This window comes from Octodon degus, unplaced genomic scaffold (genome assembly GCF_000260255.1).
Source record: "Octodon degus isolate 3935 unplaced genomic scaffold, OctDeg1.0 scaffold00060, whole genome shotgun sequence".
Lineage (NCBI taxonomy): Eukaryota > Metazoa > Chordata > Mammalia > Rodentia > Octodontidae > Octodon > Octodon degus.
This window is the reverse complement of record NW_004524636.1, coordinates 2345488-2357082: the sequence shown is the minus strand read 5'-3', so window position 1 is coordinate 2357082 and position 11595 is coordinate 2345488. Positions and strand designations below refer to the sequence as shown.

General features: G+C 41.0%; 1 protein-coding gene across 1 annotated transcript in view; it reads left to right on the top strand.

Moving 5' to 3' along the window:
* The first annotated feature begins 342 nt into the window (after positions 1 to 342).
* The window catches only part of Rnf24 (ring finger protein 24), a 64639-nt gene continuing 53386 nt past the window's right edge, over positions 343 to 11595 (top strand). Inside the window, exon 1 of the mRNA XM_004634266.2 lies at positions 343 to 507. The gene's annotated coding sequence lies outside the window, so the exon portion shown is untranslated. The remainder of the gene's footprint in view (positions 508 to 11595) is intronic.

Below are 11595 nucleotides of genomic sequence, written 5' to 3'. Positions count from 1 at the left end.
TGCAGTTCAGATTGGCCTTAAGTCCTGCTTCAGCCTCCTGAGTGCTGGAATTACAGGAGTGCACCTCACTTGGCTTGGTTTTGATTTTTTAACGTTCACAGAGCAAACAAAAATACCGAACAGCTCGTTGAGACGTCTAACCAACCTACGTCCGCAGCTGTAACGAGGTAGCGCAAGCGTCAAGCGAAACCAGGCCCGGCAGGAACGCTGCGCTTGCGCACAGCAGACATCGAAGCCGCGCGCCCTCAGTGCGGTGGGCGGGGGCTGCCCGGGCATCCGGGTCCCACACCCCGCCCCCGCTGCATGAATGAGAGGCGGGCGCCCGCCCCCCCCCCGCCGGGCCCGCCCCTCGCCGGGGGCAGCCGCACACAGTCGGCCGCCACCACCTCAGCTGTGCTGGGTCTTCGCTGACTGACTGTGGTCGCCCGCAGTTCTCCGCCCGCAGCCTGCCGCCGACAGCCGAAGGTCTCACACGTCCACCGCCACCGTCACCGCCGGAGCGCCAGAGTAAGTGAGCCAGCAAGGACGCAGGCACCCGGGGCTGCCAACCCCCGGCCTGGGATTTAGGGGACTGGGCGGGTCCAGTCCGGGATGCTGGAGAGGACGCGGGCCGCGGCAACACCCCACACGCTGAGCTTCTGCGGGCCCGGCTGGGGGCGGAAGGCTGGGACCGTGGCCCCGGGCCGAGAGGGGCGCGGGGGAGGGTCCGGCGCTGCTGGGGATGAGGAGCGGCAGGGCTGTCGCGGGAGGTCACGGAGAGCAGGTTGGCCGCCCCCTCGCATCCCAGCCGCCCGAGCTCCGGCGCTGGTCCCTGGGCGTGGGAGGTGGCAGCGGCGAGCCGGGAGGCTCCGAGGATAGCGAGGACCGCCGCTCGGCGGGGGCGGTGGGGACGCGCCTTGGGGGGCGCGGCGTGGCAGTGTTTTCCTGGTCCCGATCCACTCCTCTCCTTTCTTTGTGGTGCTTGTCTGGTGCTTGGTTGCTAGTGTGCAAGGCATTGATCGGCGTGGAGACGTCTCTCCTTGGCTTCCTCGTTAATGAAAGTCATCTGGTGGCCTCATTATCTGTGGGTGGGGGGCGTGTGTGCTCCTGCGGGCCAGAGAATTAAGGACCCTTCTTTGTTTCTGGCGATGTAGTGTGTGTGTGAGCATGTGCGCGTGTGTGTCCCCCGTGAAATGAGAAAATCAAAGATCGTCAAAAGGGAAAAAAGGGATAACTTCACACCTATATCTCATTCCCTTTCTGATATTAATTCATATCTCAGCTTTTTGTTTCTCACTGCTGTAAAACCAATGGGTTTGGTTAATTGCGAATTTATGTCCGTATCCTTATCTGTCTGTATTCAGAACACCTTGATTTTGAGGATCTAGTTAATGATAATGTAGTCATATCTACGTGCATGGAACACTCCAACGTACAGGACACTTCCTTCTGGGTTTGGTTCGTGGGTAATGTGTCTTTATACTTATGTATGTCTCTATAGGAATACTCCAGCATATCTAGGACACTGTTTTTTTGGCTCTTCACTAGAGGCAGATTTTGTTTCTTCTGCCTCTCTGTGTTAATAAGAAGGTGGTCCAGCAGGTTCTTTCTACCTACTTGTTTTGTTTTGTTTTGTTTTTCCTTAATGCTTTGGCCAAGGGTTTTATTGCATATTACCTTGGCATGCGCCCTTGCTTTGATCTGAATTTTCCTATGTTCTGTTGTCTGGTTGTGCAGCCCAGCTCAATGGCTCCTCTTACAGGTCTACTGAAAAACAGAACACCTTTTTCATTGTCCTCCCTTGAGAGCAGAAAGCTCTGCAGGTTCCCTAGACTTGGACTCAGTAGAACTGCCTGCCTTACTGTTATCCTGGTAAAAAGTTATGAGCAGTTACAGTTGATGTAGACCAGTTAAAAAGATGCCATTGTGATAGCATGACCTATTCCTTGATATTTTGTTTTTAAACCAAAGTATTTAGATTTTAGAAGATAGTTGTTTTGGTTGGGTGATGATTTTCACTTTTTTTATCCTAATTTTACAGTGATGGAAAAATTATAGTTATAAAAATATACCTCAAAAATATTTATTATGCTCTTTTGATTCAAAATAGTGATGGGGCAGAGTAGTCAGGCATGTTGGTCAAGCTGTAGTCCTAATGTCTGGGACAAGAGGATTACAAATTTGGGGTTAACCTGGGCAATTCACTGAGAGCCTATCTCATTAAAATAAAAAAGGACCAGGGATGTAGTGCAGTGCTAAAGTGCTTGTGTAGCTGTGTGAGGCCTTGGGTTCAATCCCTAATAGTGTTAGAAAACTTTGGGTGGGTTCAGTTTTCTTCTGTGACTCTCTTTAAGATTATTGATTTCTGAACCACATGTATTTTAATTCCTGGTAGTTTTCAGTGCAGAATGAAATATAAACCCCCACAGCATCTGTTTATGCATTTTCTCTGCTTAAAACATTTGCTTTTAATTTGAAGAGGAAATTTTCCACTGGCTAGATCAGACTCCATTATTCTTGGTAAAACTTACACCTTATACTAATAAGTTTCAATTCTTTTTTGTAGCAGTTAGCTTTGGTAAAAATTGATGCTTTTTCTCAATGGGTAAGTTTTGGTTTCATAGTAAAAATTTAAGTAAACTTTTAATATTAATGAATCTATTAGTCCAAATATGTTAATTTAAAAGCTAGCATTGCTATCAAAATTATCACTGAAGGAGCTTTACAGAACCACAATTTCATAGAGCTTTAATTTTGCAAGAGTGACTTAGCTATTTTTTATGTCAACAAAGGAACCTGAATACAGCCTGCCCATGTTATTCAGCATTCTGTTAGTCAAAATTTTGCCAACACACCAAATATTTCTGTACTGTGACAACTGATGAAAGATTCTAATATAACTTTTGTAACATGAAGGTAGATCATATGATGTTAAATGTTTTATTAGTAAATATATTATTTACATTCCTTTGAGTGATAATAATTGTTATGCTAGTGATGGTAGTAACATATCTTTGAGACTTTGTTACCCCAAACTGGGACCCATTATCCTCCTAGTAATGTTTGCTAACAGAAAAAAAAAAAGTTTTTTGGGGTCTGGGGATATAGCTCAGTGGCATAAGCACCTGCCTGGCAAATGCACAGTCCTGACTTCATTTCCTAGTACCACCAAATTAAAAAAAAAAGTTTTTCCATTGAGTATTCTTTATCAATAGCTGTTTTCTGCTCGTTGTAAAATTGGTATTATTATTATTATTATTATATATTAACTTGTACCACATAAAATTTTTCTAGATTGGAAATGATTTTAAAATCAGCAGTTTGAATAGCCAGAGGTGGTGGCACATTCCTGTAATACCAGCACTTGGGAGGCTGAGGCAGGCAGATTGCTGGGAGTTAGAGGCCAGCCTGGATTATATAGGGAGACCCTGTCTCAAAACAAAACGCAGCAGTTTCATATGATTCAGCTGGTTTTGTTTTTAATGTTCATACTGGTATTTCTTGTTTTTTCACCTTTACATAGTTTGGATGAACTTTTGTTTGGGAAGTTGAGGGTATAGCTATCTTGTATAACCATCTTGCGTTCTCCTTAAATCAGTGTTCAGTATTCTATGCTGTAACAGTGTACCTATTAATCACACATGAGCCACGAAGGGTACTATTATTACATTTCTTCTTCTTCTTCTTCTTCTTCTTCTTCTTCTTCTTCTTCTTCTTCTTCCTCTTCCTCTTCCTCTTCCTCTTCCTCCTCTTCCTCTTCCTCTTCCTTTTCCTCTTCTTCCTCCTCATCCTCTTCTCCTCTTCCTCCTCCTCCTCTTCTTCCTCCTCCTCCTCTTCTCTTCTTCCTCTTCTCCTCTTCTTCCTCCTCTCCCTCCTCTTCCTTCTCTTCTCCTCCTCTTCCTCTTCTTCTCTTCTTCCTCTTCTCCTCCTCTCCTTCCTCTTACTCTTCTTCTCTTCTTCCTCTTCTCCTCCTCCTCTTCTTCCTCCTCCTCCTCCTTCCCTGCCCTCTCGTCTTCGTCTTCGTCTTCGTCTTCGTCTTCGTCTTCGTCTTCGTCTTCGTCTTCATCTTTTTGAGACTGGGTCTCAGTGTGCACTTTAAGCTGCCCTTGAGCTCCCTTTGTAGCCCAGGCTGGTCTTGAAGTCTCAAGGATCCTCCTCCCTCAGCCCCCCAAGTGCTGGGATTACAGGTGTACAACACCACACCCAGCTACATTTTCTTCTTGTACAGCTTCTGTTTTTCCTGGATGAAATAATTGTGTCTTTTGTTTTTCATTTGCTTAGTTTTCTTTGTTATCAGTCACTAATTTGCCCTCAAACTCTGAAAGAACTGAGAGTCTTCAGTATTTTCAGATAACCTTTCATTTTCATTTCTTTTTCCTGAGGGATGGTTCTGCTAGAGACTTAGCTTTCCCACTCTAGTCTGGATTGGTTTAGCTACTACATAGCCATCATCCTGAGACTTCCCTTTGTCATCATCTTGGAAAATCCCTTTGCCATTACCTGTGTTGGATCTATTTCCTGTATTACGTGTCATCCTTACTCTTCAGTGGCTTCCTGAGAAAGGATACATACAAAATCTCATGTTCCTTCCTGAAGTCAGAATTTGCATATCTGGACATGCCTTTGTTTTACCCTCACATTTGAATAGTGACTTAGCTCAGTGGTGAATGCTATCTTGAAAATTAGTGTCCCTCTTTTGAAGGCATTGTTCCATTATTAGCTTCTAGTGTTGCTATTGAGAAATCTCTGATAACATTCTAATCTCTATTTTTTTTCCTTGCATTTGGAAAATTTTAGGCTGTTTGATGTTCCTGACACTTTATAATATATAGGCCTTTTTCTTTCCTATTGCTTGTGGAGCAGATTGTATTTTCCAAAAATGGCTGTGTATTATGTCTACACAGCCCACTTTTACCCAATATGCTATTCCTCGTGTTTTCTTTTGCAGGGGGTGCTGTTTGGTGGTGTTTTATTTTGTTTTGTTTTTGTCTTTTTGAAACAGGGTTTTGGTATGCATTTCAGGCTGGCCTTGAACTCACTTTGCACCTCAAGACAGCCTTGAATCCCAGTGCTGGGATTATAGGCATGCACTACCACACTTGGCCTGCTTCATGTTTTTGGCTTACCTCCATTTAAAGGTAGGGTCTTTGTTTCCTTCCGTAGAACCAGAGCAGACATAAATTCTGCCTAGAATGTTTTGAATCTTTATGTCATGGTTCAAGAACACAGTTGGATAATGAGGGGCATGCACCTGATACTGCTAGGTGCCTAGGGCCTTCAGGCCAAGTTCCCCTTTCACATTTGCCTTATGATAACCTTAAGGCATTTTGAGATTAATCACTGGAGATGCATTTGTATTCATTAGAGAATATGTGATGTTAAGATTTGTGTTTCTTGTTGTTTTTAATTTTTAAATGAAACCACCAATGAAAATATCAGTTAACATCAAAGAATTTCTTCAAATAATGGAATGAAATCACCTCTAGAATGAACATGAAGGCTGTCAACTGCATTTAAAAGGAATCTGTTTGGGGAAATAAAATAACCAATCCTGTCTTTAAGCATCATGGCTAAGTATTTCCCTGCTGAATGTGACAAATAAGTTGCAAGAATTTTTGTGACAAGATGGGAACAAATTGAACTGCAGAGATACACCAATAAAGGACATTGTTTATGTCCAGTTTATGTCATAGACACATTTTAAAAATATTTTTACTCATAATTGTTTTTCCTATATATAGCTACCTTATCATTCATCTAACTTTATTATTAGACAAATTCAGATTCCTGTCTAAAAATCTGAAGTGGGCACCCAGCTCCACCTAGTAAAGCTACCATCAGTTTTCTTATTTTGTACTGATCAGCTTTCCATTTAGGGGCAAAATACCTGATAAACAATTTACAGGAGCAAAGGAGTTTGGCTCCTTTGGCTCTTGGCTCACAATTGCAAAGGTTTTAGTCCATGGTTGGCTGGCTCCAAGGATGAAGCATCACAGATAGTAGAAGGCATGACAGAGGAAAACTACTCACCTCATGACAGGCAGAAAGCAGAGCAAGAGAAAGAATCCTAGAAGAAGTAACACCCTTCAAAGGCACACCCCCAGTGACCTGCTTCCTCCGACTTGGCACCACCTTCTAACAGCCCAATTAACCAATGAATTCATGGTTGGATGAGGTTACTACCCCTATGATCTAATTACCTTTGTAGATTCCACTTCTGAACATTGCTGTATTGGGGAACAAGCCTGCAATAACACATTAGTCTTTAGGGGATAGTTCATAGTATTTATTCTTTTAATTTTTATTTGAACCTGTTGTTTTGTTTTGTTTTGTTTTGTTTTGTTTTGTTTTGTTTTGCAGTGCTGGGGATCAAACTCAGGACCTTGCACTTGCCAGACAGGTGATTATGCTGCTGAACTATCTCCTTGGCTCTGTACCTGTTTTTGTTGGTACATAAAAATTACTCATCATGGAGAGTTGTTGCATGAATATAACACAGCTTAATTCATTTTACACTCCATTCGTCCTTTTTTTCCTTACCCCCTTCCTCCATGTGTTGGTTGCATTCCCATATGCAAAATACCTATAGCCTGAAAGAATCTTATAATGTCTCCTTATTCTTCATATTCATCACTAGCCCACTGTTCCTGCTCAAATGAGATGGCATTATACCTTAGAAGACCTCAGGCAGAATCTTCCCTATGTGGAACCCATATTTCTGTCTTCCTCTTATCAGAGACTTTCCCACCATCTTCTTGCTCATTTCTTCTCTATATCATAGCTCATAGCTCCTGCTCTGTGCCCTCTTTCTGGCCTCATCAACTTTCCCAGGGTCTGTCTAGATGAGAATATACAGAGGCTGTCATGTAGCAAGCATATCTTTAAAAATAAAATACCAAATAACAACTTTGCCTCCCATCCATGTCATTCTTTTTATTTGTATAGTTAAACATCTCAAATGAGAAGTCCACATTTCCTCCCGGCCTCTTCTGTATACCTAGCACTCTGAAATTCTGTTGTTGATTAGTCTTTTAGTCTCTCATCCCACTGGAATGTGAATTCCAGAAGGAAGAACCTTATCTATCCTGCTTACCATTATATTTTCGAGGTACAGAAAGTACCTATTCAATATATTGGCAAAAGGAGCCCAGCTAACATTTTTTAACTTAGTAAAAGAGCTCTTTTTAAATATGTCTGAAAAACATCTATTTTCATTTATTTTTTATTACCACCTTTTGCTATACTTATAGTTGAAAAATTTAGAAGTGCTATATGAATGATTCCCCCTGCCCCAAGGTTACATTTCATTTTCTTGTGTGATTTATACTTGCAGTCTTGCACCTGGATTCTGGAATCAGACTGCTTGGAATTGAATTCCATCTCTTTTGCTTTTTGACATATGACTCTGGGCAAATTTCTTTTTCTTTTTTCTTTTTATTTACTTATTTTTGTGGGTACTGGGAATTGAACTCAGGACTTCACATTTGCCAGGTTGGTGCTCAGTGAGCTAAATCTCCAGCCCTGAGCTAAATCTCTAGCCCCAAAATCTAATAACCAATATCACAATCTTTTTTTTTTTTTTCTTTTTGCAGTACCAGGGATTGAACTCAGGACCTTGTGTTTGCCAGGCAAGCGCTTATTCTACTGAGCTATCTCCCCAGCCCCTGTTTTTTTCTTTTCTTAAATGTTTGCAGTGTATCACTATTACCATCACTTGAGGAAATGGTACATGTACATATTGCATCTTAAATATTTTTAGTTCCCCTTTTTCTCTCTGTCCTCTCTGGGCAGGTTTCTCAAGCCCTTTGTTTCTTCATTTGTAAGATAGAAGTAATAATAGTACCTACCTCCTGTGTTTGTTAGGAGCCAAATTAGATAACATGTAAAGTGCTAATCCCAGTATTTGGAATGGAATTAAACTCAGTGAAAAATAATTATTATAGCCTCCTCCAATTTATAACATTTGACTCTGACTTGGTCTCTTTACTATATTTGTTTAGAATACTTACACCTCCTAGGATATTTTGCCTATGAACATGATAGCTATTTTTGGTTTTATGATTTTTTTCAGATTCCTTGGCTTTCTGTTCCATAGATGGTCCTATGTGATGCATTGGTTAAATGACCTACAGTTGACAGATGAGCTCCCTATAATAGTACTTCCCCAAAATTTAGTCATTTGATAAATCATTTTGATCACTTGATAAAATATTTTTATTTCAAGCTAAGTCCTGTTCTTTATTTGGCTGTTCAGAGGTAAGTTTCCTTCTTCATGCTGTTTTACATTACGTTTCCTTATATCTTCTTTGCTGAAACATTCAAAATAACCAATATGACATCAGATTTTTTTTTAAAGTAGCTATAAGACAGTTCACTTCCTAGCTAGTTGGGAAGGGAAATATAAATAGCAATACAGAGTCCATTCTGAAGGCCATGTGAGAGATGAAGAGAGGCTCTATAGAAGTTCAGAGTAGAACGCATTAGATCTGCTGGCCTTAAGATTTGTTTGTTGTTGTTTTTTGTTGTTGTTGTTGTTTTTGGTACTGGGAAAAGAATTATTTTCTTCATGTTAATTTTTTTAACGTTTTTCCTTGTGTTTGTCTTGGTTTTTATCTCAGAAGTTTGCTTAATAGCCATGGGAAAATTTTAGATTTTAAGATAGATAATATACAAGCTTTAATTGTGGAGTTTTTGGCTCTAGAAAGGGTTTCTTGAAGTAATTGACTTAACAATTACTCTGCCTTTTTCTTGTCTTATCTGAATAGGTAGTAGGGACTCTCTAATTATCTGAATGTTTCAGACCTAAGTGTAGTGTTGAGTAAATTGAGGATTCTAAAAGAGTACCAAATGGTTTGAAAGAAATAGCGAGTACTCCAACTGGTGCAGTCCTTTGAAAGGCAGCTGGCTAAGCCTTCTTCGCTCTGAAGATAGGAAACACTTTGTTCCATGCCAGCTGACCCACGACTAGCTGGTCCGTGGCCTTCCTTTTCATTGGCTACTCCTGGGAAAGCCAGCCTGGGCCTTCCATCTGCCCTAAAGGTAGTCTGACACCAGAGAGTTGCACCAGGCCTCCTTTGTGCTTGTTCCAGGGAGTTGGAACAAGCCTGCAATGGTGACAGAAAGGAAGACATGTCTTAGCACCACAAGTGAATGTTATATTAAGTAATAAATTGCTTTGGAAAAGTATAAAGTGAATTTCATGTTTTCATTTTCATCTTCTAAAGTTTTAGTCTTTTGAATTAGTAAAATTGTTGATCTTATTATTAAACTTGCTCCCCTGTAAACCAAAGGTTTCAAGACAGAGCTAATATTGCATGTTGTCCTAAAATATTTTTTTTGCTCCTATGTATTTCTAATTAGGGCTTATATCAGATACAGTTTTCCACTTCTTTTAGTGAACCTATGTCATAATAGTTTGAGAGTAAAAGAAGTGCAAATATGGTACAGGGAGATAATGCACATTTATTACTTTTTTTTGTATTTTAGTACGGTGTCTGCAGGATCTCACTGCACAGGTTGGACTCGTAGTGATCCTCCTGTTTTCAGCCTCCCAAGCACTAGGATTACAGACTCATACCACCACACCCAGTCTCAGTCACTGTCCCAGCATGCCCCAGGGGGCGGGGCTGTCATGCCACACCGGGAACCGAACCCTGGTCCTTGCACCTGCCTAAGAAGGTGCTTTAGTCTGCTGAGCTATCTGGCCAGCCCTTACATTTGTTAGTACTGTATTGAAATTTTTTTTCAAATTTGAAGAATAATTACTTAAGTTCATCTAGGCTAACAAAAAAAATAAAATAAACTACCTATATCTCTTTATTAATATTTCGTAAATCTGAGCGTGTGAAATTTTGTTCTGTGATACAATCTTTTTTTTTTTTTTTTGGTGGAACCGGGGATTGAACTCTGACCCTTGCGCTTGCCAGGGAAGCACTTATTCTACTGAGCCATCTCCCTGGCCCTGTGATATAATCTTGAAACAGGATTTAGATATTATCTTTAAGTAATCTCTTCAGAATGTAAGAGAAATCTGACAGTGACATCTGTCAACCAATTGATTGCCATGGTTGATTTGACTGGCTGGCTAGAATTCTAGCTCCCTTGTTCCCTCACCATTCCATGTGCATCCCTCCTGGGTGCTCGATGGGAGGGGACAGACTTCCGTGGTTGTCCATGGTGGGGGAAGACGTTCATTGGTTAAGAATATGCAAGTGGCTATGGTCTCCTGCTAGAACCTCCAAGCAAGTTCTCAGGGTTTATATATTCTCTTCATCTTGGGCTGAATGAAAAAGGTTTGCTTATAATAAAACATTAGTGTTGGGAAATCAAAGGAGTAAGCTTTCTTGAGTAAAAAAAGATACTGTTTTTCTCTAACATAAAAGAAATGGCAAAACTTCCCAGAAATACATTGGAAATCTTGCACAGCTCTAATTAAAGATTTGACTCACATTTATTGATTACCTATGAAAATAAGCCAGAAGGAATTTTTGTGGTAATAATAAAGATTATTTTTAAAATCACAGAGCAGTATATAATAATAGCTGGAGATGATATTGAACTAAAAATGTCATTTTTTCAACTAATGTATACTGAAAACATTTTATACCTGTAGCTTTGTATGTACAATATTATTTATTTATTCCTTACAACAATCTGTAAAACATTACTTATGAATGTTAAAACTAAAGTAACCATTCAGGTTCCAAAAATGGTTTGGAGTCTGATTGATTGATTATGTATTTGGTACAGGGTCTCACTACAAGATCAGACTCATAGTGATCCTTCTGCTTTCACCTTCCCCAGCACTGGGGTTTCAGGTGTGTGCCACCACACTCACTCTCAGGGGCTGAGGGGTATGTGGTGCCAGGGATCGAACCCTGGTGCCTGTGCTTGCTAAGCAGATGCTTAGTTTACTGAGCTATCTTGCCAGCCCTTGGGTCAGATTTAAACTCAAGCCTTCATCCTCCAAAGCCCCATCACCTGTCACACTGATGTCAGCTTCCCCAGGAATGCTATCCCTCACTGATGCTTTTAGGGGGCTATTGATGAAAGAAGTTCAAAGGCCTTTGCAGAGAACAGCTGGAGATGAAGAGGAGATCTGGGGAGCATCTACATGTTTTATCTCTTCTGCTGCTCTTGCAAAAGTACTGCAATAAATAAAAGTGCAGTAAAAGTGACTTGTTAGAGAACATGCTAGTTTCCAAGAGTTGCCGAAATAAATTACTTTAAAGTTGGTGGCTCATAACAAATTAATTCTCTCACAGTTTTGGAGTCAAAATCACAAATCAAAATGTCGGGAAGGGTGCTGCACACCTGCCAGGGAGTAGAAGAGAATCCTCCCTGACCTCTAGCTTCCTGCAGCAGTATACATACCCAGTCTCTCCTGTCTGCATGTGTCCTTTTATTTCTCCCTCTTATAAAGACACTTGGCAGTAGTTTTACAGTCCACTCAAATAATCTAAAAATATTTTTTCTGGGCTGGTGAGATGGCTCAGTGGTCTAAAGCACCTACTTAGAACAAACTTAGCAAATCACAGGGACCGTGGTTCAATCCCCAGCACCACATGCCAGCCAGCCCTGCCCCCTGGTGGGCTGAGCTGGCCACACACACACACA